This window comes from Pinus tabuliformis, chromosome 4_2 (assembly GCF_031772625.1).
Source record: "Pinus tabuliformis cultivar Carrire ecotype Pingquan chromosome 4_2, CPIR1, whole genome shotgun sequence".
Taxonomy (NCBI): Eukaryota; Viridiplantae; Streptophyta; class Pinopsida; order Pinales; family Pinaceae; genus Pinus; species Pinus tabuliformis.
In genome coordinates this window covers 167,972,314-167,993,520 of record NC_142304.1, presented here as the reverse complement: position 1 = coordinate 167,993,520, position 21,207 = coordinate 167,972,314, and positions in this window count along the sequence as shown.

The window sequence follows — 21,207 nt, the reverse complement described above, 5'->3', positions numbered from 1 at the left end:
CCAAGGCAGATAGCTCTAAGTTCTTTCTTTAGGCTAGACCAATTTTTTTGTGTAGTTGACCAGATTCCAAAGGCATACTCGAAAATTTCATATTCCGTTTTCTTTTTATTAGGATCATGTTGGTAGAAAATTGCACCCCATCCGATATCACTGGCATCTGTAATGATGGTTTTAAGCCATTCTTCATTGATTGTGCTTAAAGGAGAAATATTCCTAATTTTCCCTTTAATTTTTCTAACTGCCTCTGTTAAATCCTCTGTCCATGAAATTGGATCTTTTTGCAATATTTTATTCAATAAGACTCTGTCTTGGGCACAATGTTTGACAAATTTGGAGATGTAATTCATACTACCCAAGAATATTTGTAGTTGAGTTTTATCAATGATTCTGTCTGGAAATTTATCTATGAAATCAAGACTATGTTGCATAATGTAATATGACCCATATTGAATCACTAATAATAAGAAATCTACCATAATCTGAAATAACTTCATTTTTGAATCTGATAAAACTATACCTTTTTCTTTGACTCTCTTGTAGAATATATTAAGATGCTTTATATGAGAGGGAATATCTGCAGAATGAATTAGAACATCTTCAATATGTTTCTTCAAGAAATCATCCATACCTTCAAAAGTTTCATCCATAATCCTCTCGAAGGCAGATGGAGCATTTAATAGTCCAAAGGGCATAATATTCCATTCAAAATGTACTGAAAAAGCTGTTTTCCACTTACCTTCTTCTTTTATCCCTACTTTCCAGAAACCAGACTTTAAATCAAACTTGGAAAAGATTTTTGACTGTGATATCTGAGACAAAAGCAATGAGGGCTTTGGCAAGGGATAAGCATCATAATCAAGAATATTATTCAGAGGCTTGTAGTTTACTACTAATCTTGGTTTTCCTATGATAATCTCTGAATGTTTGCTGACATAAAATCCAAAACAAGCAATAGGGCTATGAGATTTTCTAATCGAACCTTTTTGCAGTAAGGATTTTATTTCTTCTTTACAATACGTGAGTTGTTCAGAATTCATCGGTATTGCTTTTGATCTTCTGAGTTTTCCATGAAATTCCTTTTTCAAAGGCAATTCTACTTTGTGTTTATGAATATGCCAAAAGGCATTTGGATCTTCAAAACAACAAGATTTTAGTTTCTATGAGATCTCACTTATTTCTTTTTCAAATTTGCCTTTTAGAAGATTTTCATCAATCTTGAGCATTTCTTTCTTCTTCTCCATGTTTGCCAAGGTATTATGTAACCTGTCAATTCTGCTCAATCTATTAGGAGAATTGGAATGAATAAATGGATAGAAATAATCTATACCTTTGAAAAGAAGAAAATATCTCCATTTCTGTGATTTTTCATCATAAGTGCTTCCATGTCTTCTGAAATTGCTCAAGAAAGGAGTTCCTAAGTACATAGCACAATCAAGCCCTGTGACTAATGGAGCATGAACTTGAATTCTTTCGGATTGAGAAATGAAGACATCTATTATAACTTCTTCCTTTGTCTTGATTTATCCACTTGCAGTAACAACTACTAGATACTTTGTCTTTTGTCTTTGAGGATAGGGAATTACAGTGCCACTTACTATGTTCAATCTTGAACCTGTATCAATTAGAACCTTCCACCATTCTATGGAAGAACCAATTCTGATTTTCATTTTTACACAGTACATTACATCTGTGTTCATTGCATTCATTCCTAATCCAGATCTAGGATCTTCAAATTCTTCATCTGGAATTTCAAAGTCTTCAGATTTGAAAATCCCTTTCATTGGATCATGATATGGATTAGGTTGTCTTTCTGGTTCTTTCTGTTCTGTCTGTGAAGATTCTCCTTTTGTGGGTTGTGCATGTAAAGAATGTATATTGTGCCCCTGATGTGCTTTAATGCATAGCCTTCTATTCTCTCTGACTTCTTTTCTGAGATCTTTGATAGCTTGACTAATTGCAGGAAGTGTTTGAGGAAGATCATCTTCAATTGTTTGTTGTCTGAATTGTCTTGTTAGACCATCAACTAAAAATAAGGTTGCAGAAGGAATATAGCTATGTTGATGATTTACCTGTGACTTTTGTTGTTCTTGATATTGCTGTGACTTGGACTGTTGAAGATGGGTCATCAACAATCCTTTATACATTTCTTTGAGTTTTGGATCATCAACATTAACCATTTGTGCAAAATAATTTCTAGAAAGCTCATCATGATCTAAGATTTCATTTGATAGTGGTCTGAACATCCTGACTGCATTACATTTGCAAATGTCAGGATCACTGCATTCACAAAGTTCTTGAAAACATTCATTACAGTGTGGATCTTTACAATATTCAACTTCAGAATCTTCTTCTTCATAAACAACATGTATTTGGTCATTTAGATCATAATAATTTTCTGAATCTGTTAATTCTTCACAGCTGGAACAGAGATCAATAATATTTTCCTTGCCAGATTTATTCTTATAGCTAAATTGTTTCTTCTTCCCAGATTGTTGTTTGTCTTTTTTCAGTTTTGGACAATTTGGAGCAATATGTCCTTTTTCATTGCAATGGAAGAAAAATATTTGCTTCTATTTTGGCCTTTGATGAAACTGGCATGTTTTTTTGTATTCTCTGGGAGGCCTTCTATGAATGATATTTTCAAGAGTATGAGAGAGTAGAGAGAATAGAGAGAGAGCTCCAAAACTGAATTGACAAAAGTTGAACCAACAAAAGTTGTGAAATGATCCTCAAAAGCATTTTTATTAATGAGGCCTCTATTTTCTTCAATTTCCTCCTCACATGCAACCTGTGACCTTTCACCTTCCTTTTCTCCTAATTTCCTTTATTTTCATAAATAAAGTGCCAATTAATGCCTCTTGCCTTTCCAAGGCCTCTGCCATTTCCTTTGTAAGATTTCTTTATCTATAATAAACCAAATGAACACCCACTAGGATGTTTTTCCCAACATTCAACTTGGAATACATGCCCTATGACCTTGGTCTTATTTTTCCTTTATTAACTTTATTACATGAAATTTTAACCCAGGGTTGTTACAACATTTTCTATTAACAAGAGGACAAGATATTTACAAAACATGTCATGATGATCATGGCATAAAAATTATATATCTTGTAAATGGAAGGCACATTTAATTACACGTTTAATAAGGTGTTGTAGCAGCTACAACACCCTCCAAAATTTTGGCCTACACTCAAATTTTGGAGCCTACTGTGGATCCTATGATTGATTTTTCCTTGGTCACTTATTGGTCAGTTGATGATTTCAACCCCCCTTCTCGGATATCAAGTTTTTTTCACGCTTTTATCTTTATATAGAAAGCGTTGTCTTTGAGCATGGGAATTATCGCTTGTCATACAAAGGAGAGTTTTGGTTTACTTCAAGGGGAAATATTTATGAAGGTGTGTTCTCATCATATAGACATGTTTCACACCCATTCCAAAAGTTTCACGCACCATTACACAAGTGTAGCCGTTATCCTTACAGATTCTATCGACAGGATCATACTTGTCGTAAGTTACCACAAAGGTTGTTGCCTTAAGAGAAGTATGTTTCATATGTTTTAGATGATATATGTTGTATCACTAAGTGTCCAAGTGTGTGGTCACATGCAATTTATATCATTTTTCACATCGGTTCCACTGATCCCACACTTGGCCAAATTCTAGAGGATTCCTAGCAACCTAGCCTCATCTAGCCTTCCTAAACTACGCACTTTGCATCTACAACCCTTAATACTTTTCCTTTCCTACTGGAACTACACAATGCACAAAAATACTAGCCTCCCTTGACCTACAAAAATGCGTAGATGCTTCCCCTAGTGTCCTTCCCTTAGTCAGAGTTCACTACCTTCCAAAAATGCGTAGTTCTATCCCTCAAGCCTCTCAGCTACCTAGTCCCCCTTGCCTTATGAAATTGCACAGTTTTTCCTCCCAGGGCCCCATTTCGCAACCAGCTCTGCCTGCTTGAACTACACAATTTTATCCCTTAGTGGGCACTGCGCAATTTTTTTCCTCAGTGAGGATTGTGTAGAAATTTCCCTCAGTCTAGCCTGAGTTGTGCATTGCGCATTCTCAGTGATCAAACTTGACCCTTGGTTGCTTGAATTGTGCAATTTCACATTCACTAGGCCTTCTCCCCTGACCGATCACTTAGTCTCAACCCAATTCATGAATTCAAGTGCTCTATCTTAGTCTAGGGGTTTTCAGACTGATGTTGTCTCATCATGAGTGAGTTGCACATGCAAGTACTCTGTTACACTATGGCAAGATGATGAAGAAGCAGATGAAGAAGGAGGACATGATAGATGACACTTAAGGAGCTAAGGAGAAAAGATAATCATTAGATAAGAAGACCAAGGAACACTGGGGTATTATAGAAGGTCAAAGATCAGGACCACATGAAGACTCCATCTCATTCACAACCCTTTGGAGGGTAGGTACGAAAAACAAAGCACATATTTCATGAAGTTGAAATGCATCTCTTAGTGTAGTATGAAGGACATCTTATCATTGTCATATCATTATGTCTTCAATGGCATGTATGGTTGCAACACTGAAATTCATTCCATGTGTTTTCTCTAAGTGTTTTGCTCCCTTTTGCAAGATAGGCAAGATGTCATCTTTTTGCATGTTGGTTGTCGCACTTTTTGCATAAGCTCATTCTGGAGGTTTCAAGGGCTCATCTTTGTGTTTACGAGCTTTTTTAACAACCATATGAACATCTGTCACACTCATTCACAAAGTTTTTAGCATTGTCACACAAGTGTCGTCACAATCATCATAAAGCCTATCTTAGGTGTCACACTTGTCGTAGTTGGTCATGAAGCGGTCACACATAAGAAAAAGTGTTGTTCATGTGTTATGGGTGGTCAATGTTGCTGAGTCGTCAAGTATTTTAAGTGTTAGGACATAGTCAAATCCTCATCACTTCACTTGTCAGTCTCACTGGTCCAGTAGTTAGCCTTTTCCGAAGAAGCTCCCCGATCCCTCAACTTGGCTTCACCCAACCTGCTTGGACTACGCATTGTGTAGTTCCAGTCAGTAGGTTATGAACTTAACCCTTGGATCTGTGCAATGCACAATTCCTGTCCCCCAAGACTCCTGCATTGCGCAATTCCTGAGCTCAAGACCAACCTTCCATTCTAGAATTGTGCAATCTAATCAGTCAGCCTTCCCTTCCAAAACTGCACAGAAGCTACCTTCAGTGGTCCTCCCCTCATCTTGACCCACTGCCTCCTAAAAATACGCATAAGTTAGTTAGTCTTCCTCTCCAGAACCGCACATAAATCTTCCATAGTGTCCCCTCCTTCAGCCGAACTCACTCATATCCAAAACTGCGCAGAAGAAAACCTCTGAGCATTGCGCAGTTCCAGACCTCAAGCCTCAGCCCTGGCTGCTGGTACTGCACAATGCACAATCACTGAGCCTCCCTTCCCAACTTGTAACTCAGTTATGGCTAAGTCCCTGGACCAGAATGCACCATCTTAGGCTAGGGGGTTTTCGGGTTGATGTTGTCTTGTCATGAGTGAATTAAAGATACAGGAACCTGGCGGGATGAGGAAGAAGGATATGGAGGAGGAAGACATGCAAAGGAAATTATTGTAGTTGAGCATGCCAGCTGATCTATCGAGGAAAAAGGACACCAACTCATGACCACAACCTAACACTTGAGATCATTGAAGATTCTGTCACCAAGCCATGAGGAGGTGGAAGACAAGAGTATTCTCAATAAGACATCATTAACAAGAGCAACAGTGACTTGGCATTGCCACATCACCAAACAGTCCATGTCAGGAGTGTCAGTGACTTAGCATTACCACAACCCCTATATATAAATTTTAACAAACTAATATTATTATTATTATAATTTTGAAAATCAATTAATTCAGCTTACAAAGTGTAAAGTATACTCAAAATTCAATATAGTTATTTTTTATTATATTATAATCCTATTTTATTAAATATTTTATCAATAAAAAATAAATTTATATGTAATAGTTTATGAATTTGTTTTTCTACATTTTTTCTATAAAATAATTTTATAAAAAAAACTAATTCATTAATTTTTTTTTTTTTTTTTGTAAGCTTCGGTAGGACCCTCTCATTTTCCAATTTTTACAACCTCGCAGGATTCGAACTTGGGTGGGGGGTGTGAAAGCCATCCGCCCCAACCATTACATCATGCACGTCATGTGCACTAATTCATTAAATTTATTTTCATCAACATTGTTATATAAATTTGAAAGTACAAGAATTTAAAAAAATACAAACACTCACTCTCAAATATTCACTCAGTGACAAAATAGAAAATACAAATGAAATAAAAATTTACTATATGCATACCTTAAATTGTTTTTTATTTTAGTTAACGACCAAAGTTTTTTGTTTGTTTATTAAAATTTTGAAAAGGGAGTATTTTTTATTTTTATGTAGTTTTAAATTGAATAGTTAAATATAAAAATTATATATATATATACATATAGATATAAACATTTTTATTAATTAAGTATTATAATTATTGGCTTAATATTATAGCTTATCAATATCACATGTTCAAAAACTATAATTTATTTTAACATTAAAATATTTTATATAAATTTTTAAGCCAGACCAAAAATGGGCGAAACCAGGTTGAGACATATATATTTGATTATTGATCGGCCTATGAAACATGTTCTTCAGGTGGGCACTTCAAAGTGAGGAAGCTTGAAACACCAACCCAAAGAGGGCGACGTCAAGAAAGAGGACAAAATCAAGGATAAGAATCCTAGGATAAGACGATCAAAGATAGGTTGATCAAGGATAGAGAATGGACGACCTCACAAAACATATATTTACATACCCAGAAAGGAGGACAAGGTGTTATCCATCCTTACAGAACCTTCCTTGGTGCCATACCCTTAACCATTTAATACATTTAGGCTTCTTCTTGATCAACCTTATCATGGATATTTAGATATTATTTGAACTCCACCCTTTCCAACTCACTTGGTGCCAGCTCCCCACCTCATCCCTGTTTTCATATAGGGAGGGATCTTCTTGATAACCTACTTATGCATAAGATTCACCACCATATTCGCTACGTGTGTAGTATAGGACGGGGACCTTTTATTCTTCATACACTTATCTTATGAGCTACGGGCTTAGACCCCACTGAACCTCACCACTCGGATCTTCTTTAATCTATAAATTCTTAATTTTGTAAATAAAAATTCCGAACTTGGAAAACTAAAAATAATCAGAAGTTTCAAAAATGGGGAATTTCAAATAATTTTTTAAAATATTTTATTATAATGAAATTTCATTCTTTTTTAATTGAATATTTTTTATTGTGTCGAGAGGCGTTCTCTAGTTATGAAGGAGATGTTGTCACGTAACCTAACGTTACATTAAAATATATATATAAAAAAATATGAGGGAGATGTTGTCACTTAACGTAATGTTACATTAAAATATATATTGTATATGCGTAAGATATGTGTACCGTTACTATATATGTGTCCGCTAATATATGTTACATAAAAATATATATTGTATATGCGTAAGATATGTGTACCGTTTTTTTTTTTGCTAATGTAAGAGTCAGACCTTCCAATTCATTAATCACAAAATAAAGTACATAGAATACATCAAAACTCTCATGGTCGTTGACTATGGAGATACCCCAATCAAAACTATTCCCTACACCCTACCTCCAAACTATACATTTCTCAAAAGAAAAATATATGAGTTTGGACTTGGATTCAAAAATAACACATGGTTGTCTACATATAAAGGCAACACATTCACCCGATTTCTTAAACTTTGGTACAATCTCCCTGGATAAACTTTTCCCGCCAAACCTAGCTTTCCTCTTTAATCTCGACCCATGAACCTTTCTGTTTGATCCAACGGTTGTAGACCAAATCGCACTGATGAGTTGCTTGCCAATTACCTCTAGGGACCGCAAACCTGCACGAGCGATCTGATCCGTTGAATCACAATGAGCCATCCGATGGTGGAGATTAAAATCGCGTCGGCCAACATTCATGGAAGATAGCATGCGATGAGGGCGATATTCCTCCTGACCCCACCACCACGTGGAGCTCAACGAATGGGATCGCTCCCAAAAGGGAAAAACCGCTTCCCGCCTATTAGGGCCGCGATCACCTGAAAACCACTCAGGCTGTGGTAAAAAGAGCAGAATTAAAAGAACTCTGGTTTTGCGTTCTTCGGTTGTCCTCTGCTCCCGGCCATACACATCATCAACCCTTCTAGCCTCGATGCGCCAAGCATTTGCCGCCATCCTTCCTGCAACCCCTGAAGCCCTTTCGTTCTCGTCAATACAACTGGATTCTTCAGTGAACCAGATAATCTGGGGATCACCGGTTGACCTTTCCAACCCTTTTTCAAAAGACCCCATTGTGATTATACCACTGATCCACCACCTGCTAGTTAACTGTACCTGCCTCCATGGTTCTTTTAAGAAACTCTGTACTGTCTTCATCTGCTTGGTTTTGACACTCCATTTTTAATCTGTTACGAGGGAACTCTCTCTAGTTCATCGCAAGCCTGTTATCTGTGTAGATCACTCCTTGATTGGCTAGCAAATTTGCAAGTTTATTGGCCTTTCTTTGTACATGTGCAAAATTGACTGTTCTCAGGCTCTGTAGATGACTGTGAATCCGTTGGAAGACTTGATTTAGCCTCCAGTTTTAGGAGGCTTTTTCTGGATTTGTTCCCCACCTTATTCTTTTGACTGAGTTAATGACCAACTCGGAGTCGGCTTCAATGATCGTATTTTGGTGATTTTCCTGAGCCAGGAACTCAAGACATTGTTCCATGGCCATTAACTCCGCCATGTTGTTGGTGGCCTTTCCTAAGTGGTCATGGAAGATAAACATAATGTCTCCCTTGTCATCCCTTAACACCCCTCCATGGCCTGCCCAGCTCGGATTACCTTTAGAAGCCCCATCAATGTTGAATTTTAGAAATCCCTTAGGGGGAGGATGCCAGAAGTCTAGCTCAGGATCCACAATTGAAATTTTCCTCATTAATCCCTGAGGAACGAGTCCCTGCAAATCTAGCCTACAGAGAATCCTCCAGTCTGAAGCAGAAGGGGGGTTCGAGGGGAGACTTCGAATTGTAGTACTAAGATATGTGTACCGTTACTATATATGTGTCGGCTAATATATATTGTATATATGTGTAACGTTACTTTAAAATAAAATAAAAAAATTAATTAAAATAAAAAAATGTGTCACCTAATATTAACAAACTCAATTTTGAAAACGATATATATACAATTTAAAAAGAGATGGATTAGCTTATTCATTGAATAACAAAGAAAATTAGGTAAAGGAAGCGGAGGATTCAATTGGGCATATCCTGTAATAATAATGAGGTAAATTTCTATAATCAGGTGAATTTATATTTCGTTGTGTTTTTCAGTTGTAGGAAGGTAAACTCAATATAATGGAAGGTGCTCAATAAAATTAGTAGGAGTGGGGGGAAATATTGAGTAGAATGTAATATTTAGGGTGGGGTGTGACCTGAAATATTAGGTAAAATTTAATAATATTACATTTTAATTAGTATTTCTCCACTACTTACTAATATGAGTATATCGTTTTAATTTCTTTTTCCAAATTACTACAAATTTTGAACTTAACAACTTAATAAATTTCTAAAAACCCAATCAACTTAATAAATCTCTCTAAAAACCCAATGACTTCTAACAAAATCCAAGACCAAAATCTCTACTCGGTGAATTTAATTGTCACAATAAATTATTTTATCAAAACTCTAATAAAATTAAAATAATATCTATTTATTACGAATTAAAAAATACAATATCTATTTATTGTAAAGAAAAAAAATATAATTTTATTTAGATTCATCTATTAAATTTATAATTAATTTTTTTAGAATTAACAAACTAAAAATATTTATATTTATATTTTAATAATTCAAATATTATTTTATTTAAATAATATATATTTCAAAAATTAATAAAATTAAATAAAAAATTTATATTTTAATAATTATAAAATTATTGTATTAAAATATTAAAGATTAATAATATAGTTAATCAACATTAAATAATTTTAAAATAATATTAAATTATCATTTTCTCAATCTAACTTATATGTAAGTACACTTTAAAAATAAATCCAAATTATTTTTAAATTGAAGCACACATAAAATTACAAGCATATTTGCAATTGTTTAAACATTTTTCGGGGATTTGAACCATCACAATATGTTTTCAAAATGAAGATTTTAATTTGTATATAACCATGTGAAAAGATGGCAATTAATGGTGGGGTTGTTGGTTTATCAAGATTGGATTATTATTTTGTTTGTCATCCATCTGTATTTTTGGAGTGAAAAAAGTAGAGGAAATAGCTGAAAGAAGCATTTTTACTAATACAATTCAGTTTGACAAATTGGTGTCTAAAATTTTTCGAGATCATTTTGAGGAATCAAATGGAATTTTATGGGTGTAAAACTTTGCCACTTTAGCACCACACCTTTTTTACTTGTTCTACATATAACAACCTTTCCAATTATGCAATAATTTCCTTGATTAGAGTCCATATGAAAAAATTATGCTACTTGAAAGTTGACCTTCATGTCTTGACCACTATAATTTGAGAGGATGGCACATCAACCCCCATTACTCATGGAAAAGGGGCTAGCCACTTCATCACGATGAAGAAGACCGTAGAAGATCTCATATTTTAACTACAATAAATAGTTGAAGGAGTCAAAATTAACCACTAGGAGGCTATTGGATTGGGTTAAAATCGGGCCTCCTCTAGGAAGAAAAGTGGTTCCAATTTTTTCAAGTGCATTTTGTTCCATAGACAAGAATAGTAGCCAAGAGGGATATTCCCAAACTAAGATCATGTTTAAGATTATATAGTCCCATAGCTAGCATCATTCCCTATTCCTCATTCTTATGAAGAGTCCAATGATGTAGCACGTAGTTGTAGTCTCTCTCGTGAGCTTCATGCTAATTAGTGCACCAAAAACCCTAACCCCTATAAAAGATATGAAAGAAGGAAGGAACTACAACCCAAATAATAGAGATAGTATTCGGTATACCTTAGGTTCTCTTTATATTTGGAATGCACAATTAATTACTCCTCATGCTAGGGACGATGACCTAGACCCTTAAACAAGGTATAGGAAATCTCGAGGGTCAACCAATTGTATAGTCTTATAACATTGAAATAAGGTTCTCTTAATACAAATGTCATCTCTTCGACTAATTTGAAAAATCCTACATTAGGTGCATCAAGGATCATTTTCAATGTAGATTTCACTACATAAAATATGTGATGCAGGAGCATACAATCCAAGAGAAAATCATTGTATTTTAGTAGACATAGGGTGTCATGTATTTTAAAGAAGTTGGATTCCTAAGTGATGAATTAATGTAACATTTAGGCTTTTGAGTGAGTAGGATAAGAATTAATTAGATGTTGTGAGGATGTTGTAAATTCTCTCAAATTAAGGAGAACATGAGTGGTTAATAATGACAAGAGAGTTAGAAGTCAATTATAACTCTTAAGGCAGTTTCATGATTTGAGGAACTAGAGAGAGTTCTTAGGGATTAATTAGAGTTAGAAGTGGACACAGAGGACATTTAGGAGTCAGTTCAGTAGATTAAGGGTTTGAACTAGAATTAGTTCAACAGAACTTTTCTGGTATAAATGTAAGCCTACGAGTAGAATGAAAGGGGAGGAGGCCACTCATATTTAAGATCAGGTCTGTGAGAGACAGAGAGTCTTGGATATGTAATCAATTGTTCATATTTATATATATAGAGGTTTATTCCATAACTGTGTAAGTGTGTGGAACGCATATTGAATGATTGAATTATATGTGCATTCGTAGATTCTGTAATAGGGGTTGCAGGCAAAATTCTTAAGGACACGCAGAGGAGCAGAATGATTCAGAGGAATCATAAAGGGATCTTTGAATCTAGTTGAAGATCAGAGTGGAGCTCTGAAGAAGTAGCGAAGTGAGAATTCGCAAAGGTTAAGCTCAGAGAAAAGGTTGAGCAGCGGAAAAGCAGAAGCCGAAACCCTGAAGGAAAACCCAAAACCACAAGGAAAAACATTGAATGACGAATTAAAGTTAAAGAAAAGGAACGAGCAGGAGAAGTGAAGGGGTATTGCATAGGAACCATTAGATGTCAAAGATCAATGGTCATCGCATGAAAGAGCGTGTGGAAGATAACTCACGAAGAAGCGGTTTTTATATAGGAAAGTGGTCAGGCGGAAGAAGGACTGTAAGCAGTATTCTTCCGTTTGGCTCCGATTCCATTCATAACGCGACACATAGCAAAGTAGTGGAGAGGGGAAACCGATTTATCAAGCGGTTAACCCCCATGCTTGTTATCTACCCGAAATCAGGGTGAACCATCGGATCTATTAAGGATAGATCTATGGCAGAGGTTATAATGCAAGTTGTTTGATCGCTGATCGGAGTTTGAATGGAGAGCGCAATGGAAAGGTGATGGATGAGTGTGGACCTGACGATAATTATGAATGCGAGTTTATAATGTTTGAATTCCATCCTATGTGTTTCGGTTGGGTTATTCCTTTATATTCCGATATAATTGAAGTTTCGCATTTAAAGGTAAGTTTATGCGATAAATGCTATGTAACCAATGTTTAAAGAGAGAAGGTTACATACATGTGGTTAAAGGGTTAGCGAAAGATTAAACTAAGGTTTATGGGAGTGAATGAGTCCTGATAGAAGGGTTTAATGAAAGGCTTTAATAAAATCATAAATGAAGGCTTGAGGGTTGATTAAAATCCCGATAAGTGGATATTGCCTAAGGGTTAGGCTATTTTGGGTTTTAACAATTATTCCGTAGATATTAAGAAAAGGGTCCTTAACCATTGATGGTTGAGACTTTGACTCATTAGAGAGTTAAAATTCCTGGGACAAATGTATTTATGCATTATGGATGCATACTGTGTGTGTAAGCGGGGATAACCCTGCATCATTTGTGGTATCAGAGCAAGAGTTATAATTGAAACAATTGGTGTTAAAACAGAACAAAGAAATTCTATGTGAAGAAAATGAGAACAAAGTTATGTTTTAAGATGTTTATGCAGGCAAGGAAGGATTAGATTCCAATCTGACAGAAAGTAGGCACACAGAGGTGATGTGTGGCAGAACTTGCAGATGCAAGAAATAGAGGACAATCCATTCAAGTTACAGGTGGAATGGTGAAACAAGATCATGCTGAGATCTTGAAGGTGAGGTGATGTGTTCTATTTTGATTTGAGAATGTGTGTTTATACATTGATATGCAGGTGACAACAAAAGAAGGTGAGAAGGTTGCAACATCTAGAGCAAGGAGTGCTTGAATTGGTTCCAGAGGAAAGAACCAGAGAAATGCTAAGAGACTGAGCTCAAAGAAGAGAAGCTTAGTGAGGCATATGTAGCAAGGAGGAGACTTCTTACTGCAGGGGTAGTGTTGCAGCTCACAAAGGAAATTCCACAAAGGATGTGGGTAGAATTGCTAAGGGATGAAGAAGCTGGTAAGACTTTCTAAGTGAAAGAAGAAGTGGTCAAAACCAAGTATTTCATGGTGATTGAAATAAAAGAGGACAATTGTGTTCCTAGGAGATGCAGAAGAATTGAAGCCTAGAGGGAGCAGAGAAAAGTGCTCAAAGGAGGTTCCAAAGATAGAGAACCAAGTGCTTACCAAAAGACCAAGTATAGAGGAAATCTTGGTGAGGTAAGTTGCAACAAGGAGGACTTGTTGTTGCAGAGGCTTTAATGCAACTCATAGTGAGTGAGTCAGGAGCTCATGAAGATAGAGAAGAAGAAGGTGGCTACTGATAGTCATAGCAGAGGTTCTGAGGAAGACCACAACAGAAGAAAGATGAAGGAAGAGAATGCCAAGGCAAATGGCAAGAGGATGAGTCAAGAGGAGCTTGACAAAAAGATTGCAGAGATGAAAGAACAACTCAATATATTGATGATGATAGTTGAGGGGAAAAAAAGACTAGGTTGGGTCTTGAGGAAGAAGCCAGTGAAGTGGTATAAGTTACAAAGAAGGCTACAACAGAGGCAAGTAAGGTGGCTGATGGAAAAACTCAAAGAAGCTAAGTTGGAAATAAAAATGGAAATGTCCATTTGTGAAGCAGAATAGGGTGAAGTTCTGAGAGAAGATGAAGACTTAAAGACTGAAACTTCAAGTGAGGCCAAAGGGTCACGTGGTTTTAAATCTGACAATTTGTGTATGGTTGCAGGTGAAACATGTTAAGAAGGATAATTTGCTGATATTTGTCATAAAGGAGGAAGAAGATAAGCAGAATCTAAATTATGTTCTGGAAGAAGATGAGATAGATAGGTCTCATATACAGCTAGGGAAAGATATCAAGCAACCAAGTGAAGGGCTTGAGGAGATTGAAGAGGAGACCATCAAAGAATTTTTGAATCATATGAAGGATTTAGAACAACAAGGAGATATGATGGCTGAAACATCAAGTGGGACCACACAGTCTTATGTTTTTAAGACTGATAGTTTGTTTGTGGATGTAGAACAAATGAAGGAGAATATTAATGCAGATGGTGAGACAAGGATAGCTCTTGGAGAAGATAAAAAACAAGAGATTAAAGGAAAACTTGAAGAAGAGACTATGTTAGCTAAAAACATAGTAAAGGATCATCAGTTCACTATGATGATAGGCACAGTGGAAGTAGCCATGGAAATTGTTGAGACAGTCAGTAAGAAAGAAGGACATTTACAGAAAGATGTTAAGAAGGAAGAACCCTATATAAAGGATTTAACCTTGGGAGAAGGAACACTAACAAAGGAGTGTTTTGTAGAGGATGAGAAATCTTCTGAAACTATCAGAAGTATGGAAGAGTATCTTTCATAAGATAAAAACTCTGAAGTAAAGGAGGATGGAGAATGTCTCTTAGATGAGAGAACCAGTGATTTATTGCAGCAGAAAGAACTTAATAATGCATTAACATTTGAAACTGTAACACAAGAAGAATTTCTTGTGGGAAAAAGAGATGAAGTTCACTTTAAAGAACTGATATGTGAAACAACAGTTGAAACTGTTGAGCCTTGTAATTTACAAACTGACAATTCGTTTATAAATGTAGGAATTATAAGTGATTATGAAGTACCTGCGAAGTGTCACAAAGAAATTGCATTACTGGAGTATTTGTTGGGAAATTCAGAGTATGACAGTGTGATTGTAGAGGAAGAATTTCACTACAGTGAACAAGGATAGAAAGACATCATTAGAGCAGATGGTGTGGAGGAGAGACTAGTTGACAGTCTCATGAATTCTTTTGAAAATTCAAAACAACATACTGATGTGCTGGCAGAGGAGAAAGGAACAGAGAAGCAAACTAAATTGTTGCCAAAGGAAGATAAGGCACATAAGCCTTATGTTTTTTATTTTAACAAGTCTTTTGTGAGTGCAAGTTTAGTTGCAGATGTTGGAGGAAATTTGGCACAAATGAATAGCCAAATAAATATGAAAGAAGAATATTTTGTGGAAGAACTTAATCCATGAAATAGAGATGCTCAATTGCTGGAGAGAATGTTGGAAAGTCATGATTCAGTGCAGACATAAATAATCATGAAAGAGGGTAAGGATGAAAGGGAGATAGTAAGCATAGGAGTCAATGAAAAAGTTGGAGCAACAGCAAGAGCAATGTCTACAATGGTAGCAAGAGCAAAAGTAGAAGAAAAAGTAAATCAGCAACTACAAAGTGGGAGTAACCTACAACAATTTGAAGAGTTAGTGGACAGCAGAAACAACTTGAAGCAAAGAGAAAGAGGAAGAAGTAAGAGACAGAATATGGACCAGTCCAAGGATGAACTAGAGACAAATATTGAAGAATTATGGCAGTTGATGATGAAACAGTACATGTGGAGGAAATTGATAGCAACAGGAAACATGATCAATCAGAATTTGAACCTGATTGACAAGGAGAGGAAGATGAAACAGAAGACAACAGAAATACAGCAACAACAAAGGTGCAAGACATTTGGGCAGCTACAAACTAAAATTTGGGACCTTGGAGGTTTTTTATCAACACATGAAAACACATGATGAGGAGATCATGAATATTTTATACTGTGGGAGTCTAATGTAGGAGCACACAACCCAAGATAAAATCATTGTATTTTAGTAGATGTAGGGGGTCATGTATTTTAAGGAAGTTGGATTCCTAAGTGATGAATTAATGTAACATTTAGGCTTTTGAGTGAGTAGGATAAGAATTAATTAGATGTTGTCAGGATGTTGTAAATGCTCTCGAATTAAGGAGAACATGAGTGGTTAATAATGACAAGAGAGTTAGAAGTCAATTATAACTCTTAAGGCAGTTTCATGATTCGAGGAACTAGAGAGATTTCTTAGGGATTAATTAGAGTTAGAAGTGGACATAGAGGAAATTTAGGAGTCAATTCAGTAGATTAAGGCTTTGAACCATAATTATTTCAACTGAACCTTTCTGGTATAAATGTAAGCCTATAGGCAGAGTGAAAGGGGAGGAGGCCACTGATATTGAAGATCAGGTCTGTGAGAGACAGAGATTCTCGGATATGTAATCAATTGTTCATATTTCTATACAGAGGTTTATTCCATAACTGTGTAAGTGTGTGGAACTTATATTGAATAATTGAAATATATGTGAATTTGTACGTTCTGTAATAGGGGTTGCAAGCAGAATTCTAAAGGACACGCAGAGGATCAGAATGATTTAGAGGAATGATAAAGGGATCTTTGAATCCAGTTGAAGATTAGAGTGGAGCTTTGAAGAAGTAGCGAAGTGAGAATTCACAAAGGTTAAGCTCAGAGAAAAGGTTGAGTAGCGGAAAAGCGGAAGCCGAAACCCTGAAGGAAAACCCAAAACCACAAGGAAAAACACTAAATGATGAATTGAAGTTAAAGAAAAGGAACGAGCAGGAGAAGTGAAGAGGTAGTGCATAGGAACTGTTAGATCTCAAAGATCAATGGTCATCGCATGAAAGAGCGCGCGAAAGATAACTAGCGAAGAAGCGGTTTTTATATAGGAAAGTGGTCGGGCGGAAGAAGGACCGTAAGCAATATTCTTCCATTTGGCTCCGATTCCATTCATAACGCGACACGTAGCAGAGTAGTGGAGAGGGGAAACTGCTTTATTGGGCGGTTAATCCCCATGCTTGTTATCTACCTGAAATCAAGGTGAACCATCAAATATATTAAGGATAGATCTACGGTGGAGGTTATAACACAGGTTGTTTGATCGCTGATTAGAGTTTGAATGGAGAGCACAATGGAAAGGTGATGGATGAGTGCGGACCCGATGACAATTATGAATGCGGGTTTATAATGTTTGAAGTTCGGCCTATGTGTTTCGGTCGGGTTATTCCTTTATATTCCTATATAATTGAAGTTCCGCATTTAAAGGTAAGTTTATGCGATAAATGCTATCTAACCAATGTTTAAAGAGAGAAGGCTACGTATATGTGGTTAAAGGGTTTGAAAAAGCTTATACTAAGGTTTATGGCAGTGAATGTGTCCCGGTAGAAGGGTTTAATGAAAGGCTTTAATAAAATCATAAATGAAGGCTTGAGGGTTGGTTAAAATCCCGATAAATGGATATTGCCTAAGGGTTAGGCTATGTTGGGTTTTAACAAATTACTCTACAGATATTAAGAAAAGGGTCCTTAACCATTGATGGTTGAGATTTTGACTCGTTAGAGAGTTAAAATTCCTCGGAAAAATGTATTTATGCATTGTCGATGCATACTGTGGGTGTAAGTGGGGATAACCATCCATCAATATGGGGCTAGGAATTACTGTTGTAGCAGCTCACCCCTACTTGGTGGTCTTGGTGTTTTCTTCATTGTTGCTTCCCTTGCTTTCACTAAAACATAAGCATCAAATCTGGGCTTACCTTGTTAGTTGTAACTCACTCACCCATTATATGATCACTATACAATCGCTCATTATATGGATTGTAGTCAATGATTATGCTTGTGTATGCCACCATGAATACCCAGTGCATCTCTTAAGTTTGTAACATGCTTTCACTATTAGAGTTCTCTCATTGTTGCATTATTGGAAGTATGCATACACTTATATACTATAACCACACTTAGGCACCTACTAAACCCACCATACTTTATACTATGAGGAACACACTACATAAAGAGAATTCAAACATTAGCCAGTGCTTAAAAAAATACCTTAGGCTGGAAAGAAAAGATATATACAAATAATTTATGAAATTAGGCACCCATGAGCATGTTCGGGAAAAAAATAGACATAAGCACCTCAGACACAATGCTAGTGATCGGGGTATGGAACAATCAAATGCAATGACCAAGCATCATGGGGAATGCCTATTATCTCAAGTGCACCTATGTCATTACATGAAACACCTAGGAAACAAATTCATGAGAGCCTGGTCCCAGCCAAGCATAATGTTTTTGAATCTGCCATCACAACATACAGGAAAATTACTCACTAGTAGGGACTAGATATGAATAATACAACATTAAATTAATATTATGGGATCTCGCTTCCCACCTAGAGGCTGACATGGCATCACTCTAACTAGATTAAGGGTGAAGCTATAAGTTGACATATAACAATAATGATGAAGTATATTTACCAGTGCATTTCACCTTACACCTTACATATGATGCAATTACTTTACAAAGCAAAGAATATTTAGGGATCTATTGGATTGAGGAGAGACTCAGGTATTGAGAGGGACCATACTCATTAGAGATTTTGTATCCTATAAGGATATTATTACTTAGAATGTAAAGGTCATGGAATGGGGGGTCAATATAAGTAGTTATCCTATAAAAGATAGCAAGGTTGGTGCTTATCTTCACTAGACTTTAAAGATAGGGACTCAAGCCATGGACTTCACACACATAAATCACATACATAGGAATCACAAACCTCATAAGGTTAGATTGTTTTACATTAGATAAGCCAAGGTCTAAGCACATCCAACAAACCAAAAGTTCTAATAACAACCAAGAATAGAGGAAGAAAATAGGGAGTAGAAGGATTTGTTGGTTACCCTCTCATGGAGTAGCTTAGAAAAAGTGGCTCATAAAGAAGCACAAGATCACTAGGGTATTTATAAAAAGTCGATACATGTAGGGTAAATGGAATCCACCATTATTGTTAAGTGAAATTACCATCATGTACTATATGTAAGGGAAACGACATGACCTCTTATGACTCCTATCTCATCTTAAATCCACTTCACTACATATAGGGTAAGACTTACTGATAAAGAGACCTATACTTACTTAGATGGTGAGGAATGTATGAACTACAAGTACCGAAGGCGACATAGCTATATAAGCTATCCTGCTTATTGACACCTTTCTATGCCATATACCGGAGCATCATTGAATACCCATATCGATGTACCTCTATATCTTCCCTATATCGGCCTTATATTTTCTATGGTTATTGATCAAGTTGAACAAATACCAAACACCTACCCATTAGTACATATTTCCTAAGCAATTGAGAGCCATGACTACATGTGCCAACGAACAAGAGTAACATCCCCAATAGCACCACTTACCATTGATGAATTTCTCAAGTGAAGTGAGTAAAAAAATCCCACAACAATCGTCTCAAGGAAGGCAAGGGTCATGAAAGATATTAGTGTGTATCTTTGTCCTATTGGAAGTAAACCCATTGGAATGTACTGTACATCCCTAATATATGAGCAACATGACTATGGACAAGGCTCACAAGGGGGAAAAAAGTTCAAATATAGAACATCCATTCACTTGATTTGGAAGCACATTGGATACCCCAAGTAATAAGGCCCAGAACCAAAAGAAGATTGAACCTTAACTAGCTACTACGGAAGCTAAACAAATCTCTTAGGAATAACTACATACTTATTGCAGATAGGGAGATAAGTCAATAAACATCAAGTAACTTTAATCAGTCACACTACACATGAGATTTAGATCATGAATAACCACAAAGAGGGATAGATCACAATAAGAAGTAAGTAATCGAGTGCACTTGAAATTTTAAGGGTACCGTCTTAGTTATATAGGGCCAGGAAAGATATTTGATAAGCCCCAATATTGCAACAAGAATCATGCAACTCCCGACGCTGCCAGCTTAAATTATCAACCCAAGGTCCGTACAAATGTAAGAGGGGCTGGCACTATATATGCAATAGACACCTTCCTCTTCCTAGTTTGACTTGTTTTGATGCAAGTGAAAGAAGACAATGAAACAACTTCAATTGAACAAATTTCTAGGTAAGCCGCCAATCCTAAGTTGCAAAAGGTAAATAATAATAAGCAAATCTATTATACTTGGAAAGTAAATGGCAAGAAGGGAATTTATTCTATTTGTAAAAATGTAAAGCATAATGAAAAATAAGAAAATCTAATCTATCTTATTGGAAAGGAAATGACATTAAAGGAAACCTATTCTATTTTGCAGGAAAGGAAAGTCCTAGATTACTTTTCCAAAAAGGAAATCACACTTTGCATAAAGTAAATTGTGGAAAGGAAATCTAGACTAATTGCAGAAATCAACATTCATGAAGCAAGAAATATAAGAGGTAAATGGAGACCTAACCAAGCCTCAACTCAACCAAAGTGGCCTCAGAGCATTCATAGGCTATAAATATACTTCTACCATGAATTTGGAATGAATCTAGGCAAGGAAGATCTCGAAAAAAAATTGCTACAAGATTGTTATTTCTCGAGTTAACTTGCCGAATGCCCAATAAAATCAAATGCAAATGGGATGGGACAAATAATTTTATTATGTAGGATGTCCTAGGACTCCAATCCAAGTGGAATCACTCAAAAATACCCAGGTTAGCATTTGCTAAAAAATAACATAAAATTACTATAAAAACCAAAAATTTCAGAGCAATGAACTAGTGAGTTGATCTAAGTACCCAAATGCCTAAGCTAAACAAGTGCAAATGCTGTGGGGTAAATTTTGTTATTGAGTTTATTTTTTTAAGCTTCAATCCAAGTGGAATAAACTTTAAATAAACTCATTAACACATGCTAAAAATTGGTAGAAAATTACTATTATTTTTCTACAGGATACTCCTAGAAATTCCAAAATTGTGAGCTAGTAAACCAATCCAAGTAGCTCAATGGTGAATATGACTTTACAAGGTTTTTTAAGATGCATAATTTTTGTGACTTCATAAATATCTT